We start from the raw sequence: 20,301 nt of genomic DNA on the forward strand, positions 1-20,301 counted from the left end.
CCTGTTTGTTCCTTATTAACGTTGTGAATTAATTATACTAGATTTTCTCCTTTTTTAGTATTTCAAACCTTGATTGTGCCTTGACTGTTAACTAGAACTAATACTTATCCCCTCGCTGACACTGCGAGTGAATTTTTTTTATTGTCATAAGCCTTTTGTACTAGTTATCATCGGTAATCATGTAATTAATATATGTAATATACCATATTTATTGCTATCGTTGTAAGCTGCATTTAATACTCTACACCATGCATTATTATGTATGCTTTTATGCTTTAGTGTACATATGCTCACAGCCCTTCCTGTTACAATCTTTGATGGGATTCATAGTATAAAATTAAAAAAAAAAAACATTGGCACGGAATCACAGGTTCTTTTAAATGCTGCCTGTCGAATCTTTGGGCCTTTCAAAATCCTTCGCTGCGCCGGACAGCCAGACTTGGAAAATCTCCCCGCGGCTAGAAAGTATCCGAGCGTCACCGCGCTCTCCTAGAAATCATGCATCTTTTTCTAATTAGGGCCTAATAAGCGTGCTAAAATTTATTTTCCTATACACCTGCAATGCTTCTGGTTGGCTTCCTCTGTTGGGTGTGATGTCACCAAGCGATTGCAATAAGCATTCGTCTGTTTCAGCAGCCACCGCCATACCGCGTAATTATTTATTGTACGTCGCAGAACGATTTGTTGTTTTTTCACACTCTGTCTCGCAAAACCCGATTCTATAACGTTCGTTGTAGCGCAAAATGCTCAAGAGCTTGTCTCGGATCATTCCAGCTAGGCGCTGATTTAGGTAAAGGTGCTAGGCAGTACTCTAAGTTTTTGTTGTCTTCGTGGTGCAGTGTAAGTACGGTCGAATGCTGTACACGATGATGCGGGACTGCATCCCAGCCGCGGTGAAAGCTTTTTGATGGAGGCGAAAAATAATGTTCTTGTGTGCTGTGCAATGTCAATGGAGGTTATGAGACCTCATTGTTTCGAAATTTCCGGAGTCATCTACTACGGTGTCTGTCAAAGTCTTAGCTTTGGGACGTTAAACTCAGTAAACCAACCAAACCAAATTTGATTTTAGGGCGACAGCAGTCTGTACGTTGCTGCTTACAACATCGGCACCACGAAATGTAAATACATTTTATTTAGGAAATGAAGGAATTAAAGTTGTCATCTTTACGCTAGTTTCCAGCCTCCAAAAATTGCTTTGTTCTCGAGATTTAGGCTACGTGAAATAGACAGGTCCCATATTATTTGGAAAGAGTCACTGGGTAAGAACACACATTATCTGCGTATCTGAGTTTGACTTAAACATAACGGATATTTCTCTGAATCATCTTCTATCAACAACCGCGATTTGTTGCTTCTAAGCCAGTACCATTGTTCTCTCTGTTATATTGGCATAATAGCGCACTTGCAAAGTTTTATGCTGTGAGTGTGACAATGTGCATTCTTAAAATGACTATATTGTCTCTTTGGGGATATTTTCATCCCATTCTTTGTTATGCAGGTGCAGTACGCCAGGTCTAATGATCTCAATTATGGAATTGACCACATTATCGTTATGCAGGACACGCAACAGTTTTTCAAGCCGAATTATTCACAGCTGATTGCTGGAATGAAAGTACCTCGTGATATTGTTGGATAAAAGCGGATTGAAAATCAAGGCTGCCGTAATTAAACCTTCTATAGTGCCCTGACCGTCACTGTGTTTCAATTACAGAAGAAAATCATTTCTTCTCACTCAGTTTTAGAAACACTGTCAAATGTCCTTCGTTATGTTTTTGACAGTGAGGCTAATTTTATTGCGAAAGCAATACTGCTAGCACTTCGAGCCTTTGGCGTGTCGTGGCGCCTCCATACATGAACTTTCACGTGACCGTGTGACGTCACGCCAGACCGAGAGATGGGGTCCCCGTTCGCGCCATCGGATGGTGGCGGCGAGTCCATACGCGGCGCTGTGTCGCAGCCGAGAGAGGGCGCTCGCTGATTGTGACGTCACGCTAGGAGGGTAAATAGGGCTGTGTCTCGGATCCTCGCAGTAGTCGGGGCATGGCGGAAGTAGAATGGTGGCGAAGGCTGGGCCCAAAAGCGGTTCAATGGTACCGCAGCATAGCCGCAGGTTGGGGGACCAACTACTCAGATTAAGAAATTATACTACTACAAATTAAAAAGTATCAATCAACATAAAAAGAACAGACATTTGATAACTTCGCTTGTGAATGAGGTAAGGTATTTTATTAAGACATTTTTAATTTAAAAAAAAATCCTGCAACACTCTTATCGCTCGCCCCCCCCCCCCCCCCTGACCATCGGTCAGGGGGCGCTGCCAGAGGTAACCAAGGCACCGGAGATAACGAAACTGACAAAGAACGAAACGGTTTCTTATCACTGTCTGCTGCTCGTCTGCTGTGGTGCGGGCCTTGGTGCACCCGGGAAAGCGTATAAATTTAGTTCGCAAGTTTAAAAACGCCCCTTTTGAAAAGATTTCGACGTCCTTGCTGGTCGCTGTTCTGTCGCCGTTTGGGTGAGATTTAATATCCCCGGCAGACGTGTCTTTTTTTTTTTTTTTGGTTTCGACCCCTTCGTCGTGCGGGCAGTGCGAAGTCTTTTTGCAGCATTGTATTCCGTTTAGCGTTTTATTGCGAGGTGAGCCCGCACAAAGTGATGAAGCGATGCTTTGTGGCGCGTTGCGACAGCGTGGACTCAACCGTCGGTTTCTTATTACACCGCTTCCCGGCTGACTTTCACCGGTAAGCAGATCTAGAGGTTGCACACAGACTCAATATATGCTCTAATGCTCATGTGTTAAGCACGTTTGTTGATGCCAAAGCTGTCTGGACTGGTGCAACCTTGCCATCGCCTTGAAAACTGCTGTATACTTTCTGCCGAAGAATTTAAAAGTGAAGAGTAATCCCAGTGCTCTATGCTCCACGTATGTTTTGATGCACCTACTTTCATGACATTTTCATTTCAATTGCAGCTGCCATAGCTTTGTTTTCTGTACATGCATGTTTCTTACCTGGTGATGTTTTGTAAAGATCAGAGACATTAGACTGCATGCCGAGATCCGTATAAATCGTGCTATGGTCTTTCCAGTTGTGATGTATGGATGCAAGAGTTGGAATGTGAAGAAGGCTGACCGCCGAAGAATTGACGCGTTTGAATTGTGGTGCTAGCGGAGACTCTTGAAAGTTCGTTGGACTGCCAGAAGATCAAATCAGTCGATATTGTCGACCATAAACCCTGACTGCACATTGGAGGGTGAAATTCTAAAGTTCAAGCTCAGCTACTTTGGTCATCTGAAGAGAAGAGAGGAGTCGCTGGAGAAAGATTTGATGTTGGGAACGTTTGAGGGTCACCGGAGAAGGGGTAGGCAGCGAACGCAATGGTTAGATGGCATCCTCGAGGTGCTGCAGATTATATCGAAGTTGAAAGTTTATTTTTGGATCAAAAAACATCGTACAAGAATATACAGCGAGAGGTCCCATGGTACAAGACCGCAGGTGGGACCTCCCATGGTAATAGATTTCGATAGGCAACATAGAGAATAATATTATTTTAAGAAAATTTATGAAGCAACACTGAAAATAAATAACGAAATACATTGTAGACAGTGCATTGCCGACAGATTTAAATACAAGAACAAAATACAGAAAAAGTGCAAAAACACTAACAAATTCCGCGAAACAAAAGATAAAGAAATCACAAATTAAAAAGAAACTTTTATAATTTCAACTTGAACAAAGAAAGTGTGTTAGTTTGCTTAATGTCGAAATTCAAAGAATTCCAAAATGATATGGACGAAAATTGAAGGCCTTGTTTCCCGTGGTTAATACTAACCTTATGTAGCAGAAAATTTTTACGTAAAGCGAACCGTGTAACGCTGTCGTGTTTGATCATGCCAGGAGGAGAAATGCTAAATGGCAGCTTATGGTGAAGAATCTTCAAGAATAGAATACCGATATTATAAAGATAAGGAGCCGAGAGGGGTAGAGCATTTAAATTCATGAACAAAATGTGCGACGGTGACATTCGAGGAGAGGAGGTTATGATGCGTATGGCTTGCTTTTGCAGTTTTATTAATGGCCAAAGATGAACATGATAGGCGTTACCCCAGGATAAAATGGCGTAGTTTAAGTGGCTGTGGATGAAAGCGTTGTAAAGTGATAGTAACGTAGGATTGGGAAAAAGGACCGGGCTTTGATTAGTGCGCGTCACCCAAATGAAATTTGCTTGCAAGTTTCCGCTATGTGATAATGGAATTTTAGGTGAGGGTCAATAACACCACCCAGAAACGAAATTCGGTCTCGCGACTCGATTGGAGTGGGATTGAAGTATAGCAATGAGAGGGGGGGGGGGGGGGTTAGACGGGCAATGGCTTCTGAGGGGGATGGAAAATGGCACCAATGTTCAAGAGAATTAATGTCATTTTGAAGGTTAGATATGAGCTGGTAAATGCAATGGTGCGATGTTATCATAGTAGAGTCATCTGCGTATAATATACTATTACAATGCCTAAAACAGGATGGTAAATCGTTAATGTAGAGTAGAAACAATACAGGGCCTAGAATAGAACCCTGTGGAACCCCAATGTTAGTGAGAGCTTTATTATATGCATGGTTATTAATACAAACTATGTGCTCTCGGTCACGAAAAACGCTCTTTAAAAGCATTAGTGGAGTTCCTGATATGCCGTACGACTCAAGTTTCTGAAACAAGATGGAGTGATCGATGGAATCAAATGCTCAGCTGAAATAAATGAAAACTGCGCCTGAAAACTCTCCCTTATCAATAGCAAGCATGATATAATCTATGAGAGAAGCAATAGCAGTATCTGTAGATAGTCCGCGTCGAAAACCGTGCTGAGTCTCAGTCAATATGTTGTATGTGATGTTAGGAAGATAGAAACTGGAAAGCGTGGCGTATAATGGCCCATAGGGTCACGAAGAGTCGGACATGGCTGAATGACTGAACTGATCTGAATTGATGTTTTGTGGCAGGCACTTCAAGCCTTTTCCATGCCTCGGCTGTGATCATCGAGATGATGATCAGCCGCTGAACAGCGCTAATGTTTGTGCTACTTGCGACATGCATTTTTATTGTTGTGATTTGTTGATGTATTTTATTGGTTGATGCAATAAACCATGAATAATTGTTCACTTGGTACACTCTGTTGCGAACTGGGCACGACTGCCCTGTTGCACCAGTGATTGTGGACCGTACCTTACTGTACTGAGGGACAAAGTAAATGTCCAAAGTACTTGCATGACTTGCAGCAGTATTTGTGTTATGAATTTGCATGCGTGGTCTCTATTTGGAGTCTTGCTGCCTTTCTATGCCGCCACCTTTGCCAGTCACTTTCATTGTGCTGGAGCAACTGCTTATAAACAAGGGCGTAAACAACAGAAACTCAAGTTCTTTAGATGGCAAAGGTTGGCGCGCGCTCAAAGGCAACAGCCTACAAAAGATGCAGGCTCGTCAATGCAATGCGGCAGGTTTAAAAAAAAAAACTTGTTTATAATTAGCGCCAAAGTGAACGTATGCGTGACGTCATTTGACGTCATGGCCCCCCAATTTTCATTGGTCGCTGGAGCCCATGAGCCGCCATGTTTTGTACGTACGGGCGTCTATGGAGCCTTCGCTACCATAGTATATATACCTTGGTCGGGGCACAGCCGCCGAACAAGGCACAGCCAAGGGTATTGCTTTCGCAATCTTCCAGGCTTAACCAGGCTAAGCCTTCAGCCATTTTTTTCTTTTCTTACACTCGCTGCGTTACAAACTTTTCTTAGGCCTCATCTGATTTCAGTAACGATTTTAAGAGCAATGCGAAATGCAGTTGCAGCGAAAAAGCATCGTTTGTTCGTATTTGGTACAAATAGTTCTTTAAAGGCGTTTGCACTACAGTCAAGAGCTGGAGAATGACTGTGGTTCAGGCGACAGGTGACTCCGCCACCGCTTTCATCAGTATCACGTTTGGTCGGCGAATAGATAGCGTGAACCTCATGACAAGGGGCCGTCTGAATATCTAACGAACACATCATAACCTATAAATAGGAAGTCTGCAGGAGTAGCATTTATGCAGACTAGTCATAGGCGCTCCTTTTTTTCTACACACATGTAAGCCTCTTACCTCGCCGAAGGGAAGGTGTCCCCACCTTTCTGACACCCTAACCACAAGCCTCCATCTGCTTGCCCGTTCCGAGAAGACTTGGGAATTGGATCTGATAAGGTAGGCTTTGGAGGCGGGCCTCGAACGGCGATCCCTTAGCTTGCCTTCAAGTCATGCACGCGATATATGAATAAAGTCTTTCTATTTTTTGCTTTCTTGTCTTCTCAAAAACGATGAGAGGGGAGTTACTGTGGCTTTTTTACATCCAGAAGAAAAAGAAATGAAGAACTGGCAGGTTCGGCCTCACAAGATGTGCGAACAATAAGCATTATATAAACACATGTTGTATGTGAGCTCTCACTTTTCATCGCACCATAAAGCAATGCCGTAGAAGGTAATTATTGTGAACCATTTTCGAGGAGAGTAAAATTTCGGAAGCATTTAGTTGGGTATGGAAACTTCATATTATATGTAGCGAAACTGTAGTAATATGCGTCAAATATTTTTAACTGGAAATTATTATTGAGTTCTAAGCATGTTGCGATCTTGAAATCAAAATTACCCGCTCTAGTAGCACAAAACCCCTCGTCTGGCCTCCATTACACACACATCAAGAGCATGCGTTTTGCATGCCCTGTTGACATGTGATGTAGCGGGCCTGTTTGTTGGCTGGTCTTAGATTACATGAAGTACTTGGTTTACCCAAATGCACAGAGTGCCAAGGCTGTGCACCCAATTTGAGGTTTGAATCGAATGAACCGGGAGTCGTATATCCTGAATTAGGTGCACTACTCCTATTCAGACACTTTTGTCATGCTTGGATGGACCTGAACATTACATCTATGTCCCTCCAACCGTTGTATGCAGTATACTTTACGGTCCTTCGCACGAACACGGAAGCAGGCAGGTCGCATTTCCTAAATTGACTGTATGGCCGAATCGTGAGGCGTTTTAATATTTCCTACCGGAGAACACACGCCATATTTACTCGAAGAATCTGTGGACTGCTTATAAGCACACGGACAGACTGAGCTATTTACAAAATCAAAGGACACACAGCATCCCACCTCAAAAATCAGAACGCGAATTTGTGAAAAATCAATTTCTCGAGCGGTTATTCTCTTAGTTAATTCGGTATCTCAGGACGATTGCTGCGTGTGAGCAGAGACGAACTAAAGATAACCCTTGTATATAAACTGTTCGCAAAATTCTGGCCGCAAATACGATACCAACGATACCAATCTCCTAATAGGTCTGTGAATTCACTCATCAAGACGAACTGAAGCTCGCCTAAGGCAATACGGGGAGCTGAATCTTTCGAAATGATGGCGCCTGTAGATAACGATATTGCTACTTAACTGGTTTAAAACGAAAGTTTAGCCACAGTCAAATAATCAGTAATTGTAGGGGTGTGTTTATTCAGTAAACCCAGATGGATTCAGCCGCTCAGGATTAACTCGCAGCGGAGCGTCAGGCGTGTCGAATCAGCAAGACAGCGACCAGCTTCTTCGTCCTTGAGTGCGCCAGCACGCGATGCATATCAGTGCCTATGATGACGACGATTACCATACTACATTTTCCCCCCGGGTAGGGAAAGAGCCATCTTGGGGACTTATGGAGCCAAAAAGAGACGGATCGTAGTAGGGGCTTGATTCTTTTCACGTGAACTGTTTCGCGTCCACGGCGACGCATGTCCGCAGGGGACGTAACGGGCTCAACTACATAGTTGACAGGAGATGTTTGGTGGAGAATTCGGTATGGACCGTGATATCGAGCAAGAAGCTTCTTTGCAAGGCCGGCGGTTGTGGCAGGGACCCAGAGCTACACCAGAGAGTTAGGTGCATATGAAGAAGCCTCGGCGGTGTCGCGGTGGTGTTTTTGTGGCCAGATGTTTTCCTCTGTAAGCGAACCAGCGAGCTGACGGCATTCTGTGTACTGGGCGGCGTCCAGAGTGGCTTCGATTCAGAGACATTAGTGCGGAAGAGAAAAACGCGTCCATTGTGCACGTTGGCTCGCGCTCGTTAATAAGAAGGGAGAGAATCCAGTGAGGGTCTGTATCGCAGTGTTGTACGCGTAGTTTACGAAGGGAAGAACCTGGTCCTAGTTGGAATGAGTGCCGTTGACGTACATGGCCAGCATGTTACTCAGAGTACGGTTAAAGCGTTCGGTCAGGCCAATCGTCTGAGGGTGGTAAGAAGTAGCGGCGCGATGAAGGATGCGGCATTCTTTCAGTAGGGCCTCAAGATCGTTGGACAAGAAAACGCGTCCGCGGTAACTGAGTAGTGCCTTCGGAGTCCCGTGGCGAAGAATCAAGTTGTTGCGAAAAAAACAAAGCAACGTCTTTTACGGAGGCAGAGGGTAACGGTGATGTTTCAGTGTAGCGAGTAAGCTGGTCTACTGCCACTATAATCCACCGGTTTCCAGCGGCAGTAGTAGGAAGAAGGCCATAGAGATCTATGCCAACGCGGTCAAACGGACGAGCAGGACAGGGTAACGGCTGCAACGGAACAGGGGACTTCTGGGCAGTTTTTCGGCGTTGACAAGCTTCGCAAGCGCGCACAAAATGTCGTACAAAGCGGTTCATTCCACGCCAATACAATCGCAGACGTAGGCGCGTGTAGGTTTTCAATACGCCACCGCGGGCACACTGTGGGTCACCATGGTACGCAGCACAAATGTCGGCGCGGAGATGATGCAGGATGACTAGAAGCCACTTCCTTCCATCAAGCAAATAATTACAGCGATAGAGAAAACCGTCACGAATGGAGGAGTGGTGAGCTTGCCGGACGAGCGCTTTGGATGAATGACCGGGAGCAGGACTTAAAGAAAATCCAAACGTGCACTGATCCACAGGTCATTCCGCTGCTCGGTAGCCATGTCGACAGTGGCAAGAGTCGACAAAGCGTAAGCACCGACGTCAGACGAGGTATCACTGGGCAACAGCGAGCGCGAAAGAGCATCCGCGTCCGTATGCTTCAGACCTGATCGATAAATGACATGAATGTCACACTCCTAGAGACGGAGAGCCCAGCCAGCAAGGCGACCGAATGGGTCTTTCAGATAGGCCAGCCAGCACAAAACGTCGTGATCGGTCACGACATAAAACGGTCGGCCATACACATAGGGACGAAATTTTCCAATGGCCCAAATAATGGCAAAATATTCTCTTTCTGTAACTGAATAATTAGACTCTGCTTTTGTCAATGTTCGGCTGGCGTATGACACAACGTACGCGCTGAAACCAGGCTTACGTTGGGTAAGAGCGGCAGCAAGCCCAATACCGCTGGCGTCAGTGTGGATCTCCGTGGGCGCCGTCGGATCAAAGTGGCGTATAATTGGAGGCGAAACCAAAAGGCGGCGTAAAGTGTCGAAGGCTTTATCGCAGGCTGGAGCCCACTCGGAAAGGTCGGACCTGCCGGCAAGGAGCTGGGCTAGAAGAGCGATAATAGAGGCGAAGTTCAAAATGAAACGTCGAAAGTAGGAGAAGATGCCGATAAAGCTCCGAAGCTGCTTTAGGGAGGTCGGCTTCGGAAACTCTGCAACTGTGCGAAGTTTGGTGGGGACCGGAAGATTGCCGTCCTTAGAAACTACGTGGCCTAAAATCGTGAGTTTTCGGGCGGCAAAATGGCATTTCTTCAAATTCAACTGAAGCCCAACATCGGCGAGACAAGTGAGGATATGCTTTACGCGGAGAAGGCGAGAAGAAAAGTCGGTAGAAAAAAATACGATGTCATCCAGATACAAAGACAGGTCTACCACTTGAGTCCGGAAGAGCAGTGTCCATCAGGCACTCGAAAGTAGCCGGGGCATTGCAAAGCCCAAAGGGCATAACATTGAACTCGTGTAAGCCGTCAGGTGCTTTAAATCAATTTTCGAGCGGTCATAGTCAGCCATCGGCACCTGCCAGTTGCCAGAGCGCAAATCCAAAGAGGAGAAATACTCGGCTCCCTGTAAACAGTTCAAGGCGTTGTCGATTCGTGGCACAGGATAGACGTCTTTGCGCGTGATCTTGTTTAGCCTATGGGCTATGGAACGAAAAATGGTAGGGGTAACATTAAGAGATAGAAAGCGTGCAGAGTGGGTCAGAGAAATAACTCAAGTTACCGACATTCTAGTGGAAATTAAGAAGAAGAAATGGACATGGGCAGGACATGTAGTGCGAAGAGAGGATAACCGATGGTCACTGAGAGTAACAAATTGGATTCCAAGGGAAGGAAAGCGTAGCAGGGGGCGGCAGAAAGTTAGGTGGGCGGATGAGATTAAGAAGTTCGCAGGGGTCAAGTGGATGCAGCTAGCACAGGACCGGGTTAAGTGGAGAAATATGGGAGAGGCCTTCGCCCTGCAGTGGGTATAATCAGGCTGATGATGATGATGATGATGAATCGAAGCAAAACCGGATGGAATCATATTTCTTGGTGACCAAAACAACCGGAGAAGCCCATGGACTGCTTGATGGCTGTGTGACGCCCCGGCGAAGCATGTCGTTCACGTTATCAGCAATGACTTGGCGCTTAGAGGCCGACACGCGATAAGGATGCTGTCGTAAAGGTGCGTTTGCGCCAATATCGATTGTGTGCGTAACGACAGACGTGCGACCCAGAGCAGTGTGAGGAAGGTCAAAGGCAAAAGTGAAGCTCCGTGGAAGGGCAGCCAGTTGATCGCGTTGCGCGGGTGGAAGATCTGCGTCAGTAGCTTGGCAAAAGGTAAAAGACTTGCGCAAAAAGTAGATGAAGAAAGAGACGTGACAACAAGACAGAGCGCACTTGAAGCATTAGGAAAGAATTTCAAAGAGGTTAAATTTCGCTCCAAAAAGCAGAAATCTATTGCTGTGCAGTTGCTGCAGGATCTTTCCCTTGAGAAAGTTAAGAAAGTCGCCGAAAAATCCAAGAATCACTTCTTAGAAGTATTCTTTTCAGGCAAAACACACAAGCCTGAATGCCCACTGAGGACCATCGTGTCGGAAAAAGGAACCTGGCAAGCCGCAGTAAGTAAGTTTCTGCAGCAGCAGCTTAAGTCCCTGCCACTTGAGGATCCCTTCTTGGTTAAAAGTTCTACTGACGCAGTAGAAGCTCTTCAAAGCCTGAAATCAGCAAAGACAGCCTTTTCCGTAGACGTGGAAGATCTTTATTATTCTGTTCCACAAGGAAGGCTCCTTGAAACTGTCCGGGAGAAGATTGAGTGCTCTAGTGAAATCAACTTCCAGAGCTCATCAGGGCTAAGCACTGACAACTTCATCACCCTGCTTGAGTTTTATCTCAATTCCACAGCAGTATTCTTTAACAAAAAATTCTTTGTCCAAAAAGAAGGGATATGCATAGGTTCTTCTGTGGCACCGGTGCTTTGTGAAATCTACTTGTCTGCCGTGGACCGACGAATGTGTGACTTCCTGACAGGCATGGGTGTTCTGAAAGTTCTGAGGTATGTGGATGACTACCTTATCATACTTCAAGCGACGCCTGGATGCGACTTGGATGCCCTTGTCGCCAGAATTGTAGGGCTGTTCACTGCCGAAGCAAAAGGCCTCAAGTTCACCTGGGAATTACCACATCGTCAGGAGATTCAGTTCCTTTATTTGCTTATTACCTTCAGCGATTCCGGATGCGGCCCTTGTTTCAAATACAATCCACGCAGCAAGAAAAGCTTATTGGCCTATGAAAGCGCCCATTCGAAGCTAATCAAACGTGGGATTATAGCTGGTCTTCTTCAAGCCGCACTTGCCAGAAGCTGTTCACACAACCTGAAAAGCAGCGTCACCATCCAGATCAATCGTCTTGAAAAAGCAGGGTATCCCGCCAACGTAATCCACAGTGTAACAGCAAGTCTACTGCATAAAGCACAAAGGAATGACAGTAAGAAAGCCTCGACTGTGCCTCGGCCAAGACATCAGGTTCAAGTCATCCCTTATCTGCACAAAATTTCCCATAACCTGAAGAAAATTGGCAACAGGAATGATGTGACTGTTCTCTTTTCCGCGCCTACTAAGCTGTCAAGCGTCTGTACCGTTCTGGCCAAGAAACGCGAGCGATGTGAAAAGAAGCATGGCACCAGGTTCATTGAATGTTCCACCAATGTTGTGTACAGCCTGCCTCTCACTTGTGGGTGCCTATACATTGGACAAACGGGTAGATGTGTGAATGACCGAATCATTGAACATAAGAGGAATGTGGAAAGCTATAAAACTGGCAACCTGTATGACCATATTGTCTGCCATAAATGCAAACCTGTGTATGAGGGCACTGTAATTCTCGCACGTAGCAAAACCAAAGTGCAGAGAGAGATCATTGAGGCCTTTTTAATAACGAAAAACGGTGCAAAATGTATTAGTTCAACCTCTTTGACACTCCTAGATAAGGAGCTAGCCTTTTTGGGACATGTGTGATTTGCTGTGTTACTTGCTGTTACACTGCTTCTTGTTTGTTGTTGATTTTTATGACTGACGCGGCTTTTGCCTAGAACTCAACAATTATTCTTGTTTGTTGTTGATTTTTATGACTGACGCGGCTTTTGCCTAGAAAATTGATTTTATTCACTTAGGTTTTCAGCCATTTGGCTGTTTTATCGGTTTTAGTTTTCGACTGCCTGTTTTTACTTTGTTTTTAGGTCTGACTTGGCTTAGCCATAGAAATGTGTTGTTAAGATTTTACGTGTGCTTGTCTGTTTGTGTATCTCTGTGTGTGCGTGTGTGTGTTGTTTGCGCGCGCGCAGTCTTGCATGTGTGTGTATCTGTCTGCGTTTGCTGGTATACCTCGCTTACATCATTCAGCCTTCTTACACAGCAAACATTTTTTTGGCCTCATTGATAGTCTGATGAGATTTAAGTCATTTTTTGCCCTGCTTGGTAGATGATCTTCGCTGGTTGTGTGCTCACGTGTTTACTCTTGATCAATATGATATGATTTCACTTGTCTATATAAGTAGGTACCGTTTCCTAAATAAAATCAGTTGGAAGTTTGCGCTCTGTCTTGTTGTCACGTCTCTTTCTTCATCTACTTTTTGCGCAAGTCTTTTACCTTTTGCCAATATGAACCAACTCGCCCGGAAGAAAGTACTTATTGAATTGGTCAGTAGCTTGTTGAAGAACATCGGGTAGTGTCGAAGCGGTCGCTATATCGCCAGAGCCGACAACGTTAACATCTAATGAAGTAGGCGTGGCAGGAAGAGTACTTGAAAGCGCGATTTCAAGTTCTGCAATACGACCGAGACGCTCGCCGCGTAGCAGGATGTGCGTGCACCAAAATGTATTCGAGACGTACTTTGCACTAAGAACATCTTCGAACTTGATTACAGCAAATGGAAGCAGGAGGCAGGGATGGCGGGAAGCGGCATCGGAAGGTGTGAAGAAGATATTCGAAGTAGTAACACTTTCACAGGAGAGTGGAACGAGGGCAGTAGAAAATAGAGGAATGTCTGTTTGATTGGCGACAAGGATTTTTGCACACCGGGTAGGGACGTCACACAAGACAGTATCGCAAACAGGAAAAAAGGCAATTTCCGCTCTGGCGCAGTCAATAAAGGTACGATGAGTGGAAAGGAAATCGTAGCCCAGAATGATTTCTTGTGAGCGCTGAGCCAGTACAATAAACTCGATGGTGTATAAGACGTATTCGATGAGAACACGGGCCGTGCACGCCGCTGAGTGATGAGTGCGCTGGAATGACGCGGTGCGAATCGAAAAGTCGGACAGTGCGGTGGTCACCTTGCGAAGACAACGGCAAAGAGGTTCACATGATGACGGATACGGCAGCGCCCGTGTCAATAAGACCGAGTGTTGCGACACCGTCGACAAACAATTGTATTATGTTAGCGGGAGAAGACGGAGGACTTGAAGAGTTCGAACCATTTTACCATTTTATTCATCCTCTCAATATGAGAAAAAAAAAAAAAAAAAAAGGAGAGGGAGCCCGGACCAGCTAAAGCTTTGCCAAGCTTAAAACCAATTAAAAATAAAGAAAAGGGAGCAGACCCTACTGAAAAATCTTGTATAAAATTCGTACAGGAAATCGTATACAGGTTTACTGTACAGGATCTGGGATACTGAATGTGAGCTATTCAGTAAATTCCTGTACTGTCCTGGAAAGTTCGGAATGAAACCGCGCGGAGCTCTGATACCGAAATCGCCTGTATGGTTGATGGCCCTCGTTTCTGGAAAGAAACGCGTCGGCAGGCTGGAAAAAGCATGCAACAATATGAAATAATACGACTACAATTAAAAAGAAAAAAATTTATAAAAATATAATTTTTATTGCCTTGTCAGGAAGCGAACTTCTGTCTTCATTGTCTTAAGACGGGCGCCTTAACCACTACTACTACTCCACGGCGGGTTATGGTAACAGTGGTTATTATTTAGTATATGTAGCTAATTTTGCTCTTTCGTACTTTCTATATTTTCCTTGCCTGTAGAATTTGTGGCCGTAATTCACTGATCGCCTTTAAACACGCTGAATATTTTTCCTGGCTTATACGAGGGTTTACAAATGTCCCGTACCATTATAATTCGTCGCTTTATTGCAGGCGAACGTCAAGATATCATAATTTCCTAGTGCTAATGTGTTTTTCATCGTTTACGAACGCTTGTAAGTTTTCCTACATACAGAGAAATACGGTGCACTAATGCAAGTAATACTGGGCGTTTTAGCTTCACGTGCAACCAGCGGAAGCGCGATGTCACTGAATACACTTCCGCCTGAAGCGGTCTCAATACATCTGAACATCTATCTGAACATCTTTCGATGGTCAGCGATGCTCGCTTATTTTTTCTCGAGCAGTTTTTTGTCATCACTAGCGAAACGATACGTTCGTGCTTCCACTTTCACGTTGAAGGCGGCAGATCTTCAGTCGCAGATATGAAGACGCACCGCAAGATCGTACGAGCTGCAGCGACTGTTGTACGCGCAAAAGCGACGCGACGCGCGTATATGCTTTCTCGCGCACACTTCGATGGCCTCGTATTTTCGAGGTATTTTCGAAACGAAGCGTGCTCTTTATATACAGAATAGTTGTATAATATATTTGGTGTCATGCTTATTTATGCGCTGGCGTGTCCAGCGCGGTCATTTTGGTTGAGCTTCGTTCAGGAGCAAAAAATACTCTGCCTGGTATCAGTTCCAGAAATGACGCGTTCGTCCGGTTCCTCGTTAATTGATACAGGCTGAACCAAGCTTCGTTCAGAATCGGAAATACTCTGCCCGGTATCAGTTCCAGAAATGACGCGTTCGTGCGGTTTCTGGTTCATTGATACAGGCTGAACCGAAATCAAAACGCGCGGAGGTCAAATTCCGGAAATTCCTATATGGTCCGTGGCCCTAGTGTCAGAAAAAAAAACTGTACGCCAGGCTGGAAAGAGCATGCAGAGCTGTAAAATAACAAGACAACAATGGAAGAAAAAAAAAACAAAAAAAGAAAGAAAAATTCTTATATATTGTGATTTGAACTTCGGTCTTCTCGGTCAGCAAGTACTCATTTTAACCACTACACTATGGCCGGATACGGCGGCGGTGGTTATATTTCCGCTTATGTAGTCAAGATTGCTCTTTCGTACTTGGTGGGGTTTTGTAGGGTGTAGAATTTGTGGTCGTAATTAAACGATTGCCCTTTAAACACGCTGACTCTTTTTCCTGGCTAACACGAAGGGTTATCCGTGTCCCGCATCTTTACAATGTATCGCTTACTTGCAAACCTCAGAATGCCACAATTTACAACTGCTGATGTGTTTTGTCATCGTCTTCAAAGGCATGCAGTTTTTGCTACATATAGATAGATGCGGTGCACCAACACTTGTAATATTGCTTGTTTTAGCTTCACCTGCTGCCAGCGGAGCAGCGACGTCAATCAATTTACTTCCCACCAAGTGTTTTGCATACGTAAACACTCGAGGAAGCGACTCCCGTTCTCCGTCTGACCTGTGCATATTTCGAATGTCACCGATGTGTTTCATTTATTCTCGAGCGTATTTTATCCTCGCTAACGAAACGCTACGTTCTTGCTTGCACTTTCGCGTTGAAAGTGGCAGGTCTTCAGTCGCAGATATGAAGATTCACCGCAAGGTCATACAAGCTGCAGCGACCGTTGCACAAGCAAAAGCAAAACGCGATGCGTGTATTTACTTGCTAGCTCACGCATCCACGGCTTCATTCCTTCTAGGTATTTGCGAAACAACGCATACTCCACATATTCAGAAAAGTTGAAACATATAATATGTATGGTTTGATGCTTATTTAGCGCGAAGGCATGTTCCGATGTGGTCATCCTGGGTGAGCTTCACGATCCGCCCGAATTTTGTTGAGAAGCGAAACTACTCTGTCCCGTATCAGTTTCATTCATCGCGGGTTTGTCCGGTTTCAGTTAAACCGGTTTGGCCTGTCCTGTAATGAGCTCAATACAGGTCTGGTCCGCCCTAGTTTCATTACCATACGGGACTGGGATATCCTTATGAGATGCATACTGGAAATGGTCTGCCCTGTATTAACTCTATACCGGACCGGACCGTCCGAAAGGAGATTCATATCGGACATGACCTGTACGGTATAAACCCGTGTAGGCTTCATTCAGGACTGGTTACACCGGTATGAAGTTTATACGGGATAATACAGGACCGATTCAAACCCGTTTGGCGCAATAGGGATTTTTCACTGGGGAAGTTTGATATAAAAAACACACTTTTTTTAAAAAGCGAAAGAAAGTATTAAAAAAAGTGAGGTACATCTCGCAAGGTGATCCACGCTGGCTTAATAAGAACAAAAATAAAAAAACCAGAAGGTAGCATCCAGACCTGCAAATGAAACAAAAACAGGAACCAAAACCAGAAAAGAAGGGAGCAGCAGCAAAACAAGCCATACAAAATGACAAATAACGTACGGAGAGAGAGGCAGACGTACAAATTCCAAAACATAAGAAAAAAGGGAGACTCAGGTAGAATAGTAAACAGGACAGTCCCCAACAAAGAAATAAAAATTGGGTGAACAATAGAGAATTGCAGTCTCCTACTGCATTGTAATCGTGGGTTCACAAATTCACAGAGAGAAAAAATACTAACTTAAGGATCTGAAGAATCAAACAAAAAATGAGAAAGTGCCGACACCACAGACAAGAGAGAGGGGATGAGAAAGAATTGTAAAACGTAGTGAAAACATTGAGAAAAAAAGCTATTAAATCTAGTCTGATGCGAAAAGACTTCCGTCACTAAACCAGATTATATTAACCGCAAAATGCACGGGTAAGAGAAACGATGAAGGAAAATACATGAAAAAAACTACTGCACCACTATACCGGACTCGTGTGACAACCGGCGCCGAAAAGGCAGAAAATTGTCATATCACAGAGGAATAGGGAAAAAAATAATAACTCCACTCATTTCATATAAGTATGCATGCTGCCCATGCGGACCTGGCTCTATAGGCAAGCGTGACTGCAGTCACGGGCACATCCAGAAAAACTGAAAGGCATGCCTTAAGCACTCTGCTCAACACAGGAGCATGGAGTACTCCCCTGTGCAGAGCGTGGTAGGGGGTCTTCAGGACCCTCCGACGAGATTCTCGCCCCCACCACCGTCAAGCTCAAGCACAGCATCATAAGGTCATCAGCTGGTGCTTGCAAACACGAAGATGGAGAGTTGGCGGCATCGAAGGCCACGCCACGAAGAAATATCAATGGACACGTAGAAACGTGATCCAGTAGGCATAAGTGACCTGCGCACTACAGCCAAGGCGCCTCCATGCAATCAAGTGGGCGTGTCCGAATCAGACATGCTGAAAAGAAGAACAATCTTCCTCCTCTCTACAGAGCGTGGTTGTGGGTCGGCTCATCCCCAGTCTCAAGTACAGGATCTGACGGAAATCCACTGGTGCTTGTAAAGCCAACGATGGACTGTTGGCAGCAGCAGCGTGCACGCCACAACAAGAAACCGGTCAAAAATGCACCCAAAGTAATAAAGCAGCCAGAAAAAAAAGAGCAAAATAAAGGATACCTGAGAAGAAAAAAAATGGATTCAAGGAAAATATTAGAGAAAAAAGAAAAGGAAATCAACTCTAAATAATTACGTGCAAAATTGTAATGCCTGTTTCAAAAAAAAATTATAAAATCTTTTGCGCCGGTCCCGGAAGTAGTGCAGTACCGGGTCGACCCGTGGCGGAGGTGGGGCAAGCCCTGAACGCTTCGCCGCACTACAAAAATTAGTTTAATATCATTGGTATATACCCCTTACAGATATTGAGCTGTTAAGAACAGAGTGTTAATCAGAAACATTTTGGGCATTTCTTAGCGGTTTTATTGCAGACACCTACTGTTGTTCTTCATTCCTTTTTTATTTCTGCTGCGGGGTGAGTGTGTTGTGCGTGTAGGAAGTCTTTCCAACTCGAGCTGCTGAGGTGCACCGAAGTGCGAGCCCTTCAGTTTGCAGCGACGTGTTTAGTGTAGACTTCACGAGAAGCTGCGATAGTGTCGCTCACTGCCAGCTTCTTGAAGAGACACATGTAGCGTTTCTACAGAGGCGTCTCATCACTTTGTCATTATTGGGGTCCCAGCAACCCAGGGTCCCAACAACGACTGCCTCAGTGCTGACCCGCTGGAATTTCTGGAGCAGGTATTGGCGAACGGGTTCGTACTAGGCGACCTTACTCTTTCGTGCAGTATCGAAGGCGGTTTTGCGATTGTCAAAGGGACATGTAACATCAATGACAATCGCCGTTTCCCCGCGCCAGAACAAGATCTGGGCGGAGGCACGTGTCACCCACGGGCCGGTTCTCGTGGTTGATGGTGAATCGCTCCTCGGCGGCTGTCTTCAGCCGGTCGACGATCCGGTTGTGTCGGCTGGTGTAGGCGATGCTCTGGCGCATGAAGTGACAGAGAACGTGCGGGAGGGATTCCTTTTCTTGCCCGCATCTCCGCCACCGCTGGTCAGCAGCGACATCCCACGGCCTGGCTCCGCTGAAGGGCAGCAGGTTCAGTCTCGCACGGTGCACGAAGCGCCAATCGCAGAAGCGAATGAAACGCCCCATCCGCATGAAGTGGGAACATCTGCGGTTGGCCGCTGCGCACACCATCACTTTCTCCTCGTTAGGCTTTTCTTAGACTGTGATCTTGTGCGCACATAGCAATGCACCGAAGTGTCCTCACCACTTTCGTGTGCTGCTTCTGCGAGATGGTCACGTCGGCGCGAGTGATGCTGGGGCCCTCCTCTTGCATCTCCTACGAGACCGCCAGGCGCCGGGAAGCCTTGCGAGCCTCCGTCCATACAGACTGAAGCTGCGTTGCCCTAGCTCGGAATTCTCCCTCCGTCTCCCCGGTCAGGTACGCAGCGATGTCCTCATCGGTTGCTGGTCGGCGTAGTCACTTCGTTGTGATGGCGGTGACGGCGTGCAGCGCTAGATCTTGTACCTCTAGGTCAGGAGACGTGACGAGCTTAAATGTATTGTCGATGCGGCATATGTCGCTGAGCTCCGCTACGATGGGGATGCCGACCGAGCCCGATGCTGAGCTGCCGTAGATGTACTCGTTGGCCGCTGTACCTGGTAGAGATTTTTGACTAGTGGCCGCAGCGCGTCGTCGAAGCGCGTCCACTCTGACTTGCCCAACACATCGTACCTCATGGAGAAATTGAGCGCTGGATATACAAAAGTTTTGACAGCATCCAATCTCCGCCAAGGGGCGAGCATTAAGCTAAGCAGGCGGCGGCCGTTGTCGACGGCCTCGTCGACTGTAGCTCTGTTCGGGAACATGTTTAACTCTACAGGACGGTCCAGGAACGTCTGGCTCTCAAAGTCTTGGATCATTAGGATCTCCGCACCTGCAATGAAAAAGGGGGTCATTCCTGTTCCGACCGGTGTCTTGCCGCTCAGATGGAGAGTGCGGCACTTCACTGGATTGAGCCGTAGTCCAAGCCTAGAAGACAGGGATGCCACGGTGTTAATGTGGGCTTGCAGCTTCTTCGGGTCATCGGCCAGTGGTGTGAGGTCATCGGCGTAGGCCAGTATGTTATGATGCCTCTTGCCTCCCTGAACAGCACGCAAAACTGGGTGAATGACAAGGTTAAACAAGAGCCCGCTACAGTGGGTATCCCTGTCGAATCCCTGCCGAGATGTCGATCGGCCGTATTGATCCTTCCTGTCCCACGATGGTAGTGGTGTTGTCTCTGTAGAGGTCAGCGACGACGGAATAGAAGTCGCTGCCGGCGCCGGCTCCACGTAGCGCGTCGATGAAGGCGT

General features: G+C 45.9%; 2 pseudogenes; both read right to left on the reverse strand.

The window, feature by feature from the left end:
* Positions 1–18,178: 18,178 nt before the first annotated feature.
* LOC146180329 (U2 spliceosomal RNA) lies at positions 18,179–18,344 on the reverse strand (annotated as a pseudogene).
* A 142-nt stretch (positions 18,345–18,486) lies between these two features.
* LOC146180330 (uncharacterized) lies at positions 18,487–19,752 on the reverse strand (annotated as a pseudogene).
* Between the last annotated feature and the right edge of the window lie 549 nt (positions 19,753–20,301).

This window comes from Amblyomma maculatum, chromosome 9, assembly GCF_055883805.1.
Source record: "Amblyomma maculatum isolate TAMU_Amacu chromosome 9, ASM5588380v1, whole genome shotgun sequence".
Lineage (NCBI taxonomy): Eukaryota > Metazoa > Arthropoda > Arachnida > Ixodida > Ixodidae > Amblyomma > Amblyomma maculatum.